The 12,250-nt window shown below is 42.1% G+C and overlaps 1 protein-coding gene across 8 annotated transcripts in view; it reads right to left on the reverse strand.

Moving 5' to 3' along the window:
• GUCY1A1 (guanylate cyclase 1 soluble subunit alpha 1) overlaps positions 1–11,466 on the reverse strand; it is a 72,291-nt gene extending 60,825 nt beyond the window's left edge. For 3 of the 8 annotated variants that reach the window (XM_061384349.1, XM_061384353.1, XM_061384354.1), the window contains exon 1: positions 11,206–11,466. The gene's annotated coding sequence lies outside the window, so the exon portion shown is untranslated. Of the gene's footprint in view, positions 1–9,710; positions 9,885–10,771; positions 10,899–10,964; positions 11,156–11,205 lie in introns of those variants that run through there. The other 5 variants (XM_061384350.1, XM_061384357.1, XM_061384351.1 and 2 more) reach the window with 3 other exon arrangements.
• Positions 11,467–12,250: the final 784 nt, after the last annotated feature.

Here is a 12,250-nt window from a genome sequence, read left to right on the forward strand (position 1 = left end):
ATTAAGACACATGAAACCACTCCTCTCTTTTCAATTGTGCTTCAGGGTAAAGCTGGATTTTTTCATACACTTCAACTGGAACAACTTGAATGTGTTAAATATTGAAAATATATTCCTTTTTATTTCAAACAATTATATACTGATTGTGAGTTATTTTACCAAATGCATAGTTACTGCTCACAGATGAAAAACTGTAAGTCTCACTAACTGTGTGGCTATACCACCGCTTTACTCTCATCTTAACACTCACTCTCCATCAACCAAGGATGCATGCTTCTCTCCAATCCTGGACAAGACTATAACTTTCCTCTTAAAGCTCATATTCTGTCCTGGAATTCATCACAAGTGCTTTCTTTGTGTTCAGTCATTCAGTTGTGTCCAACTCTTTGCGGCCCTATGGACTGTAGCCCACCAGGCTCCTCTGTCCATAGGATTTTCCAGGCAAGAATACTGGAGTGGGTTGCCTTTTCCTACTTTAGGGGATCTTCCAGACCCAGGGAACAAACCTGCGTCTCTTGCATCTCCTGCTTTGGCAGGCAGATTCTTTACTACAGAGCCCCCTGGGGAGCCCATGCTTTCTTTAAGACCTTTCTTTATAATTATTCTACCTACGTAAAATCTTTAATCTTTCTGTCTCTCTGAACTCCTGGATTTACCCATCCATCCAACCATTCATTTATTCATACATCCTGCAAGTTATTTATTAAGCACCTATTACTGCATTTTAAAGGACGTGGTTTCAGGAATTAAAAACAAAATCAAACGAAAACAAGCCAACACTAGACGATAAAGGAGAGTCTCGTGTAGGAGTCAGTGTATGGACAGAATAAAAACACACAAATTTAGTGAAGTGTGCTCTATTATGAGGTGTTCTGTGTCATGGGGACACAGAAAAGCCTGTTTTAACCCTGACACAGTACTTTGGTAAGTGCTTCCTCAAATAAATGACTTAAGATGAGCCTTGTTGAGTAAGTAAGAACAACAAAGCATAGGAAACAAGAAAAAGGATTCCAAGGAGCAGAAAAATTTGTGCAGAGGAAAAAGGCAAAACAAGAGAGTCGGGTGACAAACTGCAGCCAAGAGAATATAGCTGTTACACAGTATTCAAGTAGGAGCATGACTGAAACACGGGACCAGAGTTAGACATAAAGTATGCTGTCAGATTATCCACTTGATGCTGTGAGCACCACGGGGTTTCTACACCACTTAAAAGGCTGTGTGACACCGAGCATGCAGCAAAAATTCTTGGTACTCACGCAATGACCAATGCTTTTTTATCAAGGACAGTTACTGCAAAAAAAAAAAAAAAAAGCCAAATGCCATTTTACTGTGTGTAAAACAGATTGACACACCCCAGCTCCCAACATCCACCATGCACTGAAACAGAGCCAATATTAAGACAAGAAGAACTAAACAGATTTTACTTGGTTTGATTTAGATAGATAATCAAGGCAGGTGAGCAAAAATGTTCTAGCCACCTCCGGTTAAGACATTCCTTCGTCAGCAAAGAAGAAAACTAATAGGGAAGAAAGATATAGAACAGTTACCCCGTGTCCACTCCAAAGGAATGGATCAATCCAAAAGAGTTGACTGTGGGGCAAGACCAATGGAAGAGAAACTTTTGTAGAGAGTAACCTTATGACACCCGTGACACCCGGTCTTCTTGTTCCTGGACAAGCCGTCAAGTGAGGTGTAGGGATAATCCAGCCTAAGTAAGATAAACTAGGACAGAGGTGGTGAGAGATAGTGACTTCAGCTAGGATGACCTGCTACCCTCAGACTCTATCCAAAACTATCACATCTTGCTCCACTGGGAAAATTCTTTAGCATAAGATGACACAGTAAGAGCTTAAGAACATTATTATAAACAGTCCCCACAAAAAAGACCCAGAAATAGAGGCTGTGGAATATGAAACTGTTATTTGCTGTGGAGATGAACAAAGAAGAATGTTAATTATCATTAGTGACTGCAAATATTATTAAGACATTGAAAAAAATGAATTTTTAACCCAGAATTTTCATGGGGAGGACTGCCTTTTGCTGATCACACTTGGAAACATACAGTGCTAATCCAGCATAAAAATCTGTTGCTTCAAATCTCGACACATCAAGTCTCAATAATGTTAGTATGTTTATCCAAGTGTCTTCCACATTATATTTGTAATCCTCTAAATTCTTCATCCATGGTGAAGAATTAACCTATGTTAAGCTTTATATTCACAAATACACAACTTAAAAGTTCATATTATACTAATGAAACAGTGAAATTGTGTCCCATATTTACTTAACTTAATCATATGAGCCACATATCATTTAACTAGTTATAATTGAGCATATCTGAAGTTGCAAAATGGTTGAGAATTGAAAATAAGGAGCTGACAATTCCAGTGCATACATATAAAATTAGACTAGTAATGCAACATATCTAATAAAAATACACAGAATTGGAACTCTGCTGGTGGTCCAGGGGTTAAGAATCCGCCTTGCAGTCCCCGCCTTGCAGGGGACACAGGTTTGATCCCTTGTTGGGAAATGAGGAGCCCCTATGCTGTGAAGCAACTAAGCCCATGCGCCACAGTTAGAGAGTCTGTGCGCTGCAACAAAAGATCCGATGCAGCCAAGTAAGTAAACAAATCTTTTTAAAAGACAGAGTATTAAAGTTCTAAGCTTTGTCAACCTCATGGATGGAAACACCTGATGCAAGGTGAGGAGCCACACAATTTCCTTGTTACGTCTAGAGGTGCACCCCAAACTCTGAAGTGTTCAAACTGATGTATGAAAGTCTAATTAAAAGTGGTGCCTAAGCCACACAGCCCTTCCCCAAAACTCAAAAAAACAAAATGGTTTCACATAACCTAATGAAGAAAGGTTCAGTGGCCATCCCGATCTTGTAACCTAACCCCATTTTACCGTAAATCTTTTTACCAATATTCTCCAACACTCACTGCTCCCAGCTGCCCATTTCACATCATACAATTTCAATCGAATGCTCATGATTTCTGGAGCACTTCTATTACATGTCTGTGAACAGAATGGGAACTAACCTGAGATGGTACCTCCTCTCATTGCAGACAATTCAGGAAGCGATTATAGCAGAAGATAAGACAGAGAAACACAAATACCATATGATATTGTTTATACATGAAATCTAAAACTGGTACAAATGAACTTGTTTACAAAACAAAAACAGACCCACACACATAGAAAACAAACTTATGGCTACCAAAGGGCAAAGGGAGGGAGAGAGAAATCAGGAGTTTGGGATGAACATATACACACTATTATATATAAAATAGATAAACAAGGACCTACTGTATAGCACAGGGAACTATACTCAATATTTTGTAATAATGTATAAGGGTGAAGAATCTGAAAAGAATAGATATATATGTATGTATATGTATAACCAATTCAAATTGCTATATACCTGAAACTAACACAACATGTAAATCAACTATAGTCCAATAAATAAATTATAGCAGAGAATAATAATAGGATGAGGGATGAACAGGGAGGTGCAAAGAAACATAACAAGCTCTTGCAGATGTGGAAGAGTAACTAAGGTTCTGGGAAGCAGAGCCCAGATTGAGATGTAAAGGCTGAGGAGGTACCAGCTCCCCTGAAACCCAGAGAGGGGCAGGGAATCTAGAAAGGGATGGGATGTCATCCCGTTTCCTGCAAAGGGGCACTACAGAGCTGCGGGGTGTGAAGAACTGCCCATGCAGTTCTCCGTCCATAAATGGTTTCACACATTCACATTCACAGCCTCACACACCCTCTCTCACTCACACACTCTCACCCTAACATTCTCTCACACCCTCACAGACTTTCACCCTCATATATCCTCACATACACACATACCTTCACACACTCTCGCCCACACATACCCTCACACACTCACACACACTTGCACACCTCTCACACCTACACATCCAGCTGCCTCCTGCACGGCCCCTTCCTTTCGTCTGCCTCTGACACTCTCCACCCTCCCATATATTTATACCCCACAGGTCCTGCAACATCCAGCAACCTCGTCCTGCTGTAAAACCTCCCCTAAGCACCAGACCTTCCCCAGAAAGCCTTCTTCAGCACCTCCCTCCTGTGGGATTACAGCTTCTGAGGTTCTTGAGAACTTATACAACTGCAGCACAAATATCAGTCTCTCAGTTGAGTGCTGCTGTGTAATTCTGAGACTGTTCTGGTGCTGGTATCTTTCACACACGGACTTTAACTTCAGGCAGGCAGGACTGTCATAATCTTTGCATCTTCCTCAGAGACATACATAATCCATAATACACTTCATCATGAGGTACGAAAGAGGGACTAACCTCTGAAAAGTGTGTCCTAAAACATAAAGTAAGCTGAAGCTTTCGAAAAATCATGTGTTTTGAAAAATCACAAATTCAAAAAATGTTCTTTCAATTCTCATTCTTATTGCCAGATACAGAAGTGCTAACCATGTTCTTTAGCTGTAGGAAGAGCACACTGATTGCTGGCGGCAAAGATATTCAAACGATGCTACCTGACTGACAGGCAGAATTACCGGATGCTGGTATGGTTTCATCTCAGCTCTTCAAGAAAATATCATCATCCTGGCAAAAGCAAGGCAAAAATCAAAGTAACAAATTTAAGGTCCAAGCAAGAGTATGAAGTTAAATATTCCAAAAGAGTTTAAATCCATTAATTTGGAAAAATCTCACCACAAAGTACTGAAAGCGTGTGTGGATGTGATAAGGGAACAGTTAAAATCATCTTTTAAAACATTATGATAAAGGAAGGGTTGATAGAGAGCAAGGAATCTTGCTATGGTCTCAATTCTCAAAATACAGAAGTTGGATTCCACCAACTTTATAGCCAAGAGCACTTGACACTGATTCCAGGCTAGATTCTCAACATTATGGTCTGTACACACCCAAAATGTGAAGCATTGTTACCTACCAGCTAGGGAGACACAAGGAACCCATCATTACAGAGGAGCCTAGGGGTTATTTCCTTCTGTTTTTACAGGTTTACTTGACAGCTAGTCTGCACAAAGTGGAAATGCACACCAGCAAGGAATCTGATCAAGTCTGTCACAGAATATACCCACTCGGGCCACACAAAGGAATGTAAACTCTGATGAATGAGTTACTTGACCATAACACAACATGAACAGCCTTCTAAAGATGGCTGATTAATTCAGGGACTCGTGAGGGGAGGCATCTGGGGCTAAATGTTCTGCCCGTTCTCCATTCTGTACAGGTATTGGAAGAAGGTATTAATTGTATCCTGATTAAATCTGCTCATGCCTCTAAATGAAGAAGAATAGCTAGCCTGTCTCATTGAATTAAAATCCGAAAATATCCTGACCCTCTGGAACAATAGGCTAACTAAAGGTAAAGATTGTATTTAGTTGCAGTAACTATTTTTTAAAGTCCCACATTTAGTGGCCAAATGTGCAAACTGAGGAAAAGAAGTATACGTGCAGAGGAGAATGCAAAAAGATGCCTAATTAAACAGTGTAGTATAGATGCAAAAAATACAGTGGAAGAGACACCAGATTTGATTTTAGGATGATTTACCATATGGTATTTAGAAGAGATTAATTATGTTAGTCCTCTCGTCTTGCTTCAGCTCTCAGGACCACATTTTCAGAAAAACAAGAATGCACCCAAAGGAGAAATTCCCTGATGATAATAAGATATTCAAACTATGCCAATTAAGGGTGAGTTGAAGAAAATGAACATTACCATAGAGATCTCATGTCCGACTCTTTGTGACCCCATGGACTATACAATCCATGGAATGCTCCAGGCCAGAATACTGTTCCCTTCTCCAGGGGATCTTCCCAACCCAGGGATCAAACCCAGGTCTCCCACATTTCAGGTGGATTCTTTTGCCATCTGAGCCATCAGGGAAGCCCAAGAATACTGGAGTGGGTAGCCTATCCCTTCTCCAGCAGATCTTCCTGGCCCATGAATAGAACCAGGGTCTTCTGCATTGCAGGTGGATTCTCTACCAACTGAGTTACCAGGGAAGCCATACATGTCTCAAATATTATATGTAAAAGCTTTCTGTATAAGTACTCTAAAAGGTAAAAATTTGGATATGAGTATTATAAAGGCAAATAGTATAGCTCAATATAAGAAAAGAATTATTATGCTCAGAACAGGTCAAATAAAGGAATGCCTTCCACATTCAAGATAAATCTTGGTAAGGAGCTTGCTAAATCAATCTTAATATTCACCTTGAATTTGGAAATAAGGTCACCTGCTAAGAATGAAAAAACTAAAGATAATTTGGACTGGAAAACTCTGCCACATGTCTCATGGAGAAATTGATAGGAATTATCCAAGAAAGAATAAAATAACTGCCTAGAGCTATTAACCACCCCTGAAGCTGAAGTTGGTGGGAATCAAGAGCTAAGAGGTCTAGCAGCAAGAAAGCAGAGGAATGGAGCACAGCTGACATTTCTTGCCAAAATCATTGCACTGAGTAAAGACAGAAAAACCTGAGAAAATTGGAAATGGCTAAGGAGTAGTCACCGGAGAGGAGGGTGTAAGTGGTTTTGAGTAAAAGGGCTTATCAGAAGGACAAGGGGTTGAGGTCAGAAAAAGAATATGAAATACTCAGCATCTTCAGCTGGGCAGAAAGGCCCAGGGAGGTGGACTGCAGTCCTGTGGATCCAATGCTTAGAAGTTGAATTAAGTTATAGGCGATTACAGTTGGTCAAAGTGTAGAAAACAAATCCTCTGTTAGTGTAGATTCCCAAGGAAAGTGGAATGTTCAGGAAGTCAATAAGCACAGGTCATGGGGAGAGGGTAAATGGTGTAAACTTAGAAAGACAAAAGGTAGTTGGGCAGTGGTGAATGAGCAGTTACAAGCAGCTCTGAACCAGCTGCAAGCCCCATGGGAAAAAAGCACAGCAGTGTTCTTTCCTGCAGGCTCCTCACAAGACAGATGCTAATCCAGAGACAGTATTCCCAAACCAAATACCCACAGCACCAACGCATCAAAAAACTTGAATCGATAACTATGAAGAAGAAAAAAATAATTACGAAGATAACACAATTAAGCTTATTAGGCACCCACCATGTGCCAGGCATCTTGAATCCAAGGATGAACAGCCTGAGAGTGATTTGAATTTGGTAGTGATGCAGATATATAAACAGGTATTTTTTTAAATTGGAGTATAGTTTATTTGCAAAGCTGTCTCGGTTTCACGTGTACAGCACAGTGATCAGTTATACACAGACAGACACACACACACACACATATGTAGGTATATTCTTTTTCAGACTCTTTTCCTGTTATAATTTATTACAAAACACTGAGTATAATTCCCTGTGCTATACAGTAGGTCTCCATTGTTTACCTGCTTTATATATATATATATATATATATATATATATATATATATGAAGTAGTAGTAGTTTTGTATTTGTTTATATAAAGTAGTTTTTATATCAAGTAGTAGTTTTGTATTTTAATCCTAAACTCCTAATTTATCCTTTCCCTTCTCTGCTTTGGTAACCATAGGTTTGTTTTCTGTGTCTGTGGGCCTATTTCTGGTTTGTAAATCAGTTCCTCTGTATCAGCTTTTTAGATTCCACACATAAGTGACATCATATGATAAATGTCTTTCTCTGTCTGGTTACCTGTCTGAATGGGTATTTTTGATGTAAGGCAACACAGCGAAAAGGCAAATAGAATTATGTCAGACCTGGAAAAAATTCAGAATGAAGAAGCTTTCCTTGGTCTGCCCAGACCCCTTTCCCAGAGTGCTCGCTCCCAAAGCCATTGTCTTCTTTGGGCTTCTTACTAATTCCTACTGTGGTGAGGAGGAGGAGGTGGTGAGTGAATTAACTTGAGTTGCCTTTGATTTTCTGCAAGGGAGGGTTTATTTTAATAATAATAATAACAAAAGATTATTAACAGAAAGAATTCCAGGAAAGCAACTACAAGCAGTTGATAATCACAATTTTGTGGGGGGGTGCCAGGTGAGGGGGTATGCCCACGGGGGTACATGGCCCAGAGTCCCTCCAGTTTTATAAACTACTGCTGATGGTGGTGACTGGCCTAAAACCCCTCACTCCTAGCAAATACTTCCGTTCATACTCTATAAGCCTCAAGGCTATGGAAAGTGCAAGCCTATTGGCCTACACTCAGGGGACAGAGAAACAAACTAGGTCAGACACTTTCAAACCGTTTGAGAAAAACAGAAGAAGCATATGTAAGTCAGGAAAGCCAAAAAATTACTCTAGTGTCAAATGAGTCAACTAGTCTATGAGTGGCTAAATTTATTCATCTAAAGACCTAAAAATGGCAAAAAACTCTTCTTGTATCAAGAGAGAGAGACCTAACAAAAACTACTGCCCAGCCACCTAACAAATGCTTACTGAAAACATCTAGAAGGCTAGAGATGAAAAACCAGTGAAATCACTGATATTTTAGAAAGAAAAATATGTTTCCACAAATATGCAAAAAAGTAATAAATAGTAACATTTAACAAAAGTTGCTTGGGTAAATATTTATAATTAAGTGGTATAAAAATCAATGACATAAAAGTTTTATTTCCTAGCAAATAAAAGGAAGCTAAGCAACTTCCTGGCAAATCTGACATTCATAACGGAAATAACAATTTGAATTCACTTACTTCTTTACTTATTAATCCAATATTGGATTAAATCCAATTTTAATTAATCCAATTCATTCCAATTAATTAATCCAATTTTAATCCGATATTTTTAATCCAATCTTGATTGATTTAAAGTTTTTCAAAATAATGTCTTAACATAAGATCACTTAATAAACCGTAGTTATAAGAGATATGAGGACCAAGCCTTGTGAAGCTGCATCTCCTTCTATGTTCTCAAGAATGACAAAAAAGTACCTTGAACATGTTATTTTATACCCAAGTACCTTGTAGCAGACCTTTAAGGTGCTTCTTATATTCATACATTATAAAACACTGTACCATGCATAAGTACTTTCCATTATATTTGTGTTGGGTTTCAATGAGAGAAAAATAAAATTCCTTTTTTCTCTGTCATGCACTGAAAAAAAGATCTTACAGCACAAGAAGCAGCAGAAGGTAGCCATCTATTAATTACAAATTTCTATTAAATAAACTTAAGCTACTTCAGTTTCCTAACAGATACATCTTAAAATATACAAGTGTGTCTGTTTTATGTGAGATGCTTAATTACTGTAACAATATTTAATTATTCTAGAATTTTCCTACACAGGTTTTATGCAAAAAGCCTGCTGTTTTAACATGAAAAGAATAGCTTATTTAACTCTGTGGTTTTTATTTTTCTATTGGGTCGAAAATCACTTTAAATTACCTGAGAACCCTGGGTTATCTCCCTCAAAATGCAGCGACTCAAATGTTTTATGTAAAATTTCTAGACCCCGGGAAGCAATCCACAAACCAAGCTGTGTAATAACTGAACAGAGTGCAGACTACACCGGCAACCTCCCCAAATGCCTAATAAAGTTTGCATGGCTTTTTGACAAGTTAAGATTTGCTTTGAAATTTTAGACATTCATATTTTTGTTATATTGTTGCCATTATTGACTTTTACCACTCTTCATAATATAGTACCGGAAATGACAACTCCTGAAGAAACAAAACAAAAACAGCCGTTTTAGGAAAAGCAACAGATTAGTATTACACTATGAACCAAGATAAAAATCTATATCCATCACTTGAAGACTCCAACGCTTACCCATGTGTCATCAGAGAATCAAAGATGTTCCTCCTAAGAGCAGTTCTAGTGAAGAGGTAAACATTTAATAAAATCACCATCACACAACAGACTCTGATACGTTATAAATGAAGCTCTAATTTAGAACTATGTTTTATGACCTGTTCTTAAAATTCCGAAGGGGTTCAATATGTTGGAAACCAAGATGCACTGCCACAAGTAAGCGACACGTTCAACCTTCTGGTTTACTTCGGAAGATACACACTGTTCACCAAGTGTAAAAGGAAGGCACAACCCTGTGAAGTGAGGGAGCAAAAGAAGACGCAGGGAATCCATAGCCTGAAACCACGTGACCACAGTGCAAAGCAGCCTCCGCACAAGTGCCCCCGCGAGGCTGCTCAGCCCATCCAAGACGGGCTCCGGGCACGGAGACGCAGACCCCTGCTCACTGCTCCCCAAATCACAGTGGGAATCACACACCCCAAGCAGCAATTAACACACGCGCCAGCGGGCACCCCGACACAGACACGCGCGCTCACAAACACACGCGAACACACATCCCAACAAACATGCACAGACACACACGCGCGCACGCACATTCACTCCTCGGTGGAGCCCCGGCAGCCCCCGTGGAAGTTTGAGGGCGGCCCCGCTAAGCTATACCGGATCGCAGCCTCCCGCCCCGTAGGAGCGCGAACCGCGCACCCGCGCAGCGCGGCCTCACTCTGCGGGCTCGGATCCCCCGGCGCCCGGGCCGTGGGAGAGCAGCTCCCGGCTCCCGGCATTCTCACGCCAGGGCCCCTGGAGCGCAGCCGCCAGTTCGGCGCGGCCCGGCGCCCACCCACAGCTGGCCTTCCGCCCTCGGCCGCCGCGGGTCCCCCGGGCCCTGAGCTGCCCCGGGCGCCGTCTTCTTTGCGCCCTCGCTCCTCCTTGGCGTGGGAACCCGGCCGGCCCCAGGGCTAGACAGCTGGGAGCTCAGGAAGTCTTCCCAAAGGGGTGGGGGATAGGCCTGGGCCGGGGGCCGCGGAGAGGGCCGCTCCCCTGGCAGCCCTGACCCGCGCGGGCACACGGCGACCACTTACTCGGCTGCGTCCCAGACCTCGGGGCTGCGTTCTGGGATCGCCGGTAGCTCCCGGGCGCACCTAGCAGATCCTCGCTGCCAACGCAGGAGAGTGGGCGGCAGGGGTGGGGGGTGAGGGGGCGGTGGGCGGGAGAGGAGACCCGGCGGCGGCACCTGCGGCTCCCTGCACCGGTTTCCCCACAGCCAGCGCTTACTCGGCTCCTGCTCAACAGGCGGGGCAGGCGCAAAGCGCTGCAGACCCGGTTCCCGCGCTGCGCCCACGCTCAGCCAGCTCCAGCCTGGGTCTCTCCCAGCGTCTCCATCTCTTTCTCTCTCTCTCTCCCCCCGCCCCAAGGATCCCTTACAGCCTCTCCCTGCTGCCTTTGACTTCTTTTTGGAACCCCTCCCCTTCCCTGCAACGAAAGACTGAAAAAGAAAGTAGAGGCTGAAACGCACCATGGTGAGGTCACTCGAGGCCTCTGTCCGCTCGCGGCGCGCCCTCCTCGCAGGAGTCGGTCGGTCGCCTTGAGGGGTGGGGTGGGAGGGTTCCCCAAGGCGACTCCCTGCTTTTTGCCCGGAGTCTAGCAGCCAGAGTGGAGAAAAACTGCAGTGAAACCAGATCGTGGAAAATCAGCTCGGTACTGAGTCCCACCCACCACGACGACCCGACTAGGGCCGGGGAACTGAGTCCTCCAGCCGCCCAATAGCTTTCCCAGCAGTTCCTGTGTAGTGACAGACACTAGGGGATGGGGACAAACGAGGAGAAAGGAAAAAGAGGGAGGGAACTCAAGGAAAATTTGGCCCACTTAAAAATATATATATTTTATGCTGTGCACTGGGCCGGAAAAACTGTAGTTCTCCGTAGTTAGAAACTCCAGCGTTTCTGCTGGAAATTGATGTCTGCGTGGATGGTTTTCGTGCCCTGGTTCTCAGGTTAAAGCCAATCTACTCCTTTGCAAATGCAGTTCTACTGTTGCAGAGTATTTACATCTTTCCAGTAAGGTCCTGATTCTGCTTGGTTTGGTACATTTAGTTCTGTTTGGTGGGTGTGCAGGGGGTGTGTGTGTGTGTGTATTCCAACACAGAAAAATAGGTTCTTACATAAATGTTTTTAGTCACCTTTCTGACTAAAAGAAAAACTCATTATGCTGTTTCATTTTGAACTCATTAATTAATCATGATTATTAGGCGATCTTTCTTCAAACCCAGGAACTCTGAGATAGATTGTTTATGGTTATCTCCAGTTCTTATATTAATATTTCTCCCCAAACTTACCCACCTAGTCGGTTCATTTTAGACTCATCTCCCAACCCTGACAACTACGCTGTTCTCATGGCAAACATCAGTCAAACTAAGAAGACATTTAAATTAGAAAAAATGCATTTAACTAAAATTTGTCTTAGTCTTGGGGAAAAGTCCAGACCTGTAAGTTTGTGTTTTTTGGTTCTGCTGTCTCTGGAACCTTCTATTTCTCTACTTGCAACACTTGATAATCTCTTGG

This window comes from Bos javanicus, chromosome 17 (assembly GCF_032452875.1).
Source record: "Bos javanicus breed banteng chromosome 17, ARS-OSU_banteng_1.0, whole genome shotgun sequence".
NCBI classification, from domain to species: Eukaryota; Metazoa; Chordata; class Mammalia; order Artiodactyla; family Bovidae; genus Bos; species Bos javanicus.